This window comes from Lontra canadensis, unplaced genomic scaffold, assembly GCF_010015895.1.
Source record: "Lontra canadensis isolate GAN:19392208 unplaced genomic scaffold, GSC_riverotter_1.0 scaffold103, whole genome shotgun sequence".
Classification (NCBI taxonomy): domain Eukaryota; kingdom Metazoa; phylum Chordata; class Mammalia; order Carnivora; family Mustelidae; genus Lontra; species Lontra canadensis.
In genome coordinates, this window is record NW_022631097.1 from 6,818,989 (window position 1) to 6,825,927 (window position 6,939).

Genomic DNA, 6,939 nt, shown 5'->3' on the forward strand with positions numbered 1-6,939 from the left:
CTTCAGTATGAAGTCACAGGTCCTCCCACGGTTTCTGACACCTGCTGGATCTGGTCCCTCACATCCTGCCAGCCGGCCTCCTTCAGCCTTGCTGAAGACACTCTTGTTTCTCCACCTTACCTTGTTCCCTGTGGTCCCTGGGTCTTTGCACATTCTGTTCCCCATGCTTAGAACACTCTGACCCTCTCCCTGTTTTCTGGTGTCTTCTATTCATCTTTTAGACTCCTGGTTCTACATGTTTCTTCCTCTGGAAAGCCCTCCATGCCTACCTGTCCAGCCCCAGACTGGGTGGATAACTACTCCAATCTCTAAGTTGCAAAAAGGCACCTGACATGGTAGATGGCATTCAGTGGCATTCAATACATGTTTGCTGAGTGAATGGATCTCCCTGGCAGAAGAGCTGTAGGTTCGCAGGCATATTGTGTTGAAATCATTTATAAGATGCTCTCATTTACATTTTTCCCACCTGTGTCAGTCAGGATTCCACTCGGAAACAGATGACTAATTCCTGGGTGGCTCAGTGGGTTGAGCTTCTGCCTTTGGGTCAGGTCATGATCTCAGGGTCCTGGGATCAAGTGCCGCATCGGGCTCTCTTCTCAGTAGGGGGTCTGCTTCCCCCACCCCCTCTCTCTCTGCCTGCCTCTCTACCTACTTGTGATCTCTGTCTGTGAAATAAATAAATAAAATCTTAAACAAAACAAAACAAAAAAAACAGGGTAATCTAGAAGAGTGTGACCAAGGGACTTTTTATAAAGGTGTAGCCAAGTTCGAGGGAATCCAACAAGGGAGGGCAAAAAACACCCACCCTGGGACTAAGGACAGTGGGAAGCCACCATCTTCTTAGGCCCAACCAGACAAGAAGAGATGGGAGTTACAGAAACTCAGAGCCATAGTCAGAGGAGAGGCCTATTTGGTATGAGCTGAGGCCTTTGGCAGAGGAAGGCAGCCCCTGCCCATCTGGGCTCCGCCCCCCGCCCACCTTCCCTTCTCTTACTCATGCCTCCATTGGCCAAGACCAGCAGACAGCCAGGGATGAGGAGCCCTGTCAATGCAGTCACAGATCTGTGGGCTCCCAGCAGAGTGGAGCAAGGTGGTGTGTGACTGCAGGGAGAAACAGAAGATCCAGTTGTTCTGATCACTTATCTAATAACCTGTCCTAAGCCATCGTAGGGAACAGCTTCCACCTGCTGTTGTGAATGCTACCATCCCTCGGAAAGGAATGATGTTGACCTGCCAACTGAATACAGATTCAATAGAAGTGATTTAGAAAACACTTTCATTTGGGGCGCTTGCGTGGCTCAGTCCCTTAAGCGTCCGATTCTTGATTTCAGCCGTGGTCATGATCTTGGGGTTGTGAGATTGAAGCCAGTGTGAGGCTGCACGCTGGGCGTGGGACATACTTGGTATTCTCTCTCTTCCTCTCCCTCTGCTCTTCCACCTCTTAACTGAAAAGATTAAGATTTTTTAGGGCGCCTGGGTGGCTCAGTTGGTTAAGCGTCTGCCTGGCTCAGGTCATGATCCTGGAGTCCGGAGATCGAGTGCTGTATCGGGTTCCCTGCTCTGCCGGGAGTCTGCTTCTCCCTCCAGCCCTCTCCCCTCTTGTACTCACTCTCTCTCTCTTTCATTCTCTGTCTCTCAAATGAATAAATAAAAAATCTTTTAAAAAGTTAAGATTTTTAAAACGTAGTTCTATTTGGACAGTCTTATTTGTCACTTAATGAAAGTAGATTTAACATTCTAGTTTCAGTTTTAAAAATCTGCCTTGAGATTTATCCCATACTGAGACATAACTCAGCCTCCAGTCTGCAGGTGAGCTTGCCCACCACCAAACAGGCTAAGTTCTGAGCAAGGACCTTTTGTCTGGACTGAGAGGCATCTCTTTCTGCGGTATGAAACATCTCAACAGGGACAGGTGTGAGTTTTCCCACTTTCTGTCCATTGGTCATGCAAATCAGATGTCAGACCCATGCAAATTAGATGTCAGACCCAGAGAAGCTTGCAATTAGAGTATTAATATGTCGTCCCCCGGAAGATGTCAGCACAGAGTCAGGCCTCTTCCCGCTGCAACAGACACGAGCTTCTTCACTTGCGATTCCATAAATAGCTTCCTGTCTGCTGAACCCTGGTGTGCTGGGATAATTCAAAAGTCAGACAGCATGCAAAGGCTCCCTGGGTGTATGAAAGGCTTGCAACACCACCTGCTTTGTCTGTATTTAGGTGCCTAGTTTGTTAGCTCAGAGTACTAACAAGTTAAGGGGTGGGGGCCAGATGCTACCCAGGACTCATTTCATCTAAAGGAACCATAATATTCAAACAGAATCAGAGGAACCACACCTGTGAGATTTTTGCATTTGTCCCCCTTTCCCTCTTCACCAAGCTCCGAGTGCTTTCCTGGAGGGGCTCCAGCTGTGAATAGCCCCACATTTGTGGGATGTGGAGCCTGCTCTGTTTTGGGATGGCTTCGGCAGACCACGGGCACCCCCCCTCCCACAGTCACACGCTGAAACCCAAATCCCCTATATTATGGCATCAATAGGTGGTTTTTTTGAGGAGAGTAGGTCAGGAGACTAGAGTCCTCATGATGGAATTAGTGCCTTTAGCAGAAAAGACAGAAGAGAGAAGATCTCTCTTCACTGCCAGGGGACACAGGAAAAAAGTAACCATCTGCTCTCAAGCCAGGAAGAGGGCTCTCAGCAGACAACTGGATCTGTAGCCGCCTAAATCTTGGGCTTCCAGGCCTCCAGAACTTTTGAGAAAGAAGTGTTGGTTGTTCAAGCCAGCCAGTGCAGGATATCTTGTGAATAGCAGCTTGAACTGGCTGAAACAGTGGGTGTGGGGTAGGGGATATAAGATGGACACTGTGCTAAGCTAGTTTTCTCTAAGATTCTTTGAGTGAAACAGTTCGCATCTGGTTTGTTTCTCCCACAGCTGTAAAGAAACTGTCTATCCAGGAGAATTGGCTCAAATATGTATAAATGTTGGATTTCCTAGTCCCCTTTTGGCTTTTCATTCAAAATGCGGCTTTTGGAAGAACAACTTCACTTAAGAAATGTTGGGAGCAAAGCTGGGGAAGGGAGAGGGAGGAAAAGAAGGGGGTTGTGTCAGGGTGCTCTTGTAGGCCAGCAGTGACGGGTCCATTTGTGTCACTGGCTCAGAGAGAGGTCAAGGCCATGTGTGTGCAATCTAGAGCAGGGCAGATGCCACAGCCACAGAACAACAGGATGCAGTGAGCTCGGTCTCCCCACTCGATAGGACGCCCACCAAGTCAAGCAGAGACAAGTATAGGAACTCAGGGGTGGGAGTTTGCTGTCAGGACCCAATAGGTGTGTGGGGAGGGTGGGCACCAGCAGAAGCGGGGGAGCCCACAGGCAGTGTGTTTGCCCCTTGTGAAGATCCCAAGTCTGAAACTAACCAGCATAAGACAAAACTGGAAAGGGTGAGGGCGACGGGGCTTTGGAGGCTCAGAGCCTGGACTGATCCCGGTTCCACTCTGCACTGTTGTGAAGGCACCCATCACTGATCTTCCATTTCTTCCTCTGTAAACACAGCCTTCCTCAAAAGCTTTCGGCAAGGACCACCAATAAGCCCATAGTAGGGTCTCAGGAAACAGGAGCAGTTGCCTTTATTAATGCAGGAATCAGTGAACTGGGTAGGGTAGATTTTCCAGAATCCACACACAAAAAACAGATGTAAATGCTGCCAGTCATGTATTCTGGTGACATTTATTTTAAGCATCGTTGTGTTGGAGGGGCTGCCAGTACAAACATGACTAAGCCCTGGGCTTCCCTGGTGAAACTGGGGCACAGGGAGGGTCCTGGGATACAGGGAATGACATCCCCGCTCCTCCCTCTCCCCGCTCCTTGTCCCTCTCCCCTCTCCCTCTCCAGAGTCTGGGGAGATGCAACAAGGAAGATTATAAATAGCTAAGCAAATCAATAAGCAATGCACCCAATTAAAAATGGTTTTAATTATATGAGCCTGCCTGGCCACCAGACACTCAAGTCAAACAGAGTAAATGTAATTTCCTCTAAGCATCACCTTCCCTAAGGTCGAAAGTTTATGGATCATCTCTAAGTCCCTCCAGAAAACACATCTCCGATCTCACTGGTCTGCCAATGTCCATGCAGCACGCCCCTTGGTCTTCCCTGAGGTCTCAGGAAGGCTCTGATTCTAGGCCAATGGGGGGTCAGAGATGCCTTCTGCAGTGCCTTTCATCCACCAGCTTGAAATCAGCTAAGCAGGGCCTGGGCACAACTTGCCTGCCAGCCAACACACAAACAGGGAGCCTCTGGGTATGGTCCTATAAGTATGGTGGGCGATGGTTTCCCAGACTTGGAAAGTTCCCCCAATCTAGTTTTTGAGAACAAGAACCGTGTCTCTCCACGTTTCCGTGGGGCAGGTCAGTACAGTGGCGCTCTCAGACCAGGCGCCTGCCATGGGACCCCGTGTCAGGGGTCGCATTTAGAGAGACAATCAACTCCTTAAAGAATATGACACCTCTGTCACTCAGGACCCAGTGCTCTGGACTGGTTCAGTGCTCCCCACAACTCCAACCCCCCTTCAGGCCCCAGGGAGACACTTCCCTCTCTTGCCCCACGACTCACATACTGAGCAGATCTGCATGCTGACACCAGAGAGGGGCACTTCCTTGGAGTCCAGGCAGAATCTGAACTGTGGAAGCTCAAGAGAAGAGAAAAGAGAAAGAGAAATGTATCAACTTGTCAAATCCTTCCTCTTCCCATAAATGCAATCAATTCTTGCATAGCAAAAATCTCATTTCCCAGAGGGGCTGATGCCCATTCTTTGTTTCTCCTCACCTCTGAGTCCTAGCTCCAGGCAGATGCTGGCTAGTATGGTGTTCGCAGTAGAGGCTGGGGAATGCTCTGCCTCCTAGGGCTCTCAAATGTGTATACATAAAGGTGGAAAATCAACACGGGCCAGATAATGACACGGAGTCTCAACCTTGACAATGAGATGGATCTTCAATGCTAGAATTGTAACTGGCTTTATTTTTATAAAAAATATTTAATAGGGTGGAACCACTTTTTTAAAAATATAAATAAAAGTTGCAGTTTCATTTAAGTAATTTTGACTTACACTTTTGATATTCATGAATTATAACCTGCCTGCTTTTAAAATTCCTAGATGACTTTGTAAACTTTAGGGGGACAATGAGTGTTTTGAAAACACAAACCAATTTTAATTTACATTTTTTATGACCTGACATTAAGATTTTATATACTTAAAATACAATTCTCTATATTTTTCAATCCTTGGGGTGAATCATTGTGTATGAGTGTAATCAAGATTGTGATGGGTATAGAAAGACAAAAATAGAGCTTAAAAAAGAAAAAAAAAGGGTGAAAAGATAGAAAATCTTCAATCTGTTTAAATTTTTTAGAACTGGAATCAGTGAAATTTAGCAGACCTCTGGTGAACCTACCTCACAACAAATTTACAAATAGAATATACCCAATTCTTTATTTAATGAAGCTTTAATTACTAATCAAAACAATGGAAACGAAAATAAGAAAATTTTGGATTAAATCGATAACTTGAGGAGGTCAAGTAAGATCTCTGAAACATACTCTCTACTCTCTGAAGATTTAATTACCAATCAAAATGATGAGGTTATAAGAGGGCTGTCGTTTCTGCTCTTGTTAGGGTCCCATCCATGTTCAGGGCGATCCTGGCTGCTCAGATTCTTGTCAGCCAGCGTGGTCCTGCAGGGGAGGGGGCATTCATGGGCATAGCTCCCCATGTTCTGAACCTGAGCCAGCCACCACCCATTGGATCAAATCCTCTCTAAGACAGTTTCCATTCAAGGTTACAGAGATGCTGTTAGCCAATAGCACATTCCATTAAGAATCAGGAGTGAGGTACAATCTCAAAGTTTCTAGCACAGTGGCTTGCAAGAAACAGACCTTAATAATGTTTCTAAATTTACTTGGAAATCACCAACAAGCGTGCCCTTCCGTGGTCGGGAGGAGCTGCTCATTCTTTAAATAAGTGTATGTTGAGCATCATTGTGGCTCAATGGGGAACTGGAGGTGAAGACAAGGTCCCTGGCTTCATGAGATCTGGTTGGTGGAAAAGACAGATGTGATTCAAACAATCAGGCAAGCTGACAGAGGACAAGGATGAGAAAACGTGACTTCTCATCACAGAGACTCACAGCCAGAGCTGCCTGGAGGAAGGAGCATGTGGTGACGACATCCTCTCCTCCACCACCCCAGGAACCTGACCTTCTTCATGCTCCTTTCCCCATTTCTGATTCTCCCTCCCTTCTCCTCTCTCCCTCCTTCCGTAAGCCGCCCTGTGGTGTTATCTGCAAGAAACGTGACATCCTTACTAGGAAGTGCCAATATTCAAATAAATGGAAATTCAGAGCAGGGAGAATGCATCACAGGGGCTTATATTAAAAATAATAATGATGATCGTGATGAATGCCCTTGTCCTTGGAGAAACAGGTTTGTGTCTCCATGTATGAGAAATGGCTGCCTATAGCATCAGTGTTGTAAACGTGCTTTCCTGAGATTCTAGTGGGTGCTGTAAAAAAAAAAAAAAAGAAAAGAAAAAGAAAAAAAAAAAAGAAAGAAACAAGGCTGTGGGAAGACTGAGAAAAAAAAATAAGGGGCTGGAGCTGCAGATGGGTGGAAATCTCACTGATTCCTATAGAAATAGAGCATTTAAAATTAGCTTAGTATAAAAATAATCAGGGATGTGGGGTTGATTTACTATCTATATTCCCCACCGCTTGATTCAATTTCTGTTTTGAGAAATCTATCATGTATCCAGTTTCATCCGAAGACTCAGTCCCTGCTCTGGGCCTCCGGAACAGCAGCCATTGCAGCTTCTTGAGAGTCTGTGGAGCTCCAGCCTGGGCCATCAACCTGGTGCCTCACAGCCTGGGCTCTTGACCTCTGAGTCTTCTGTTGC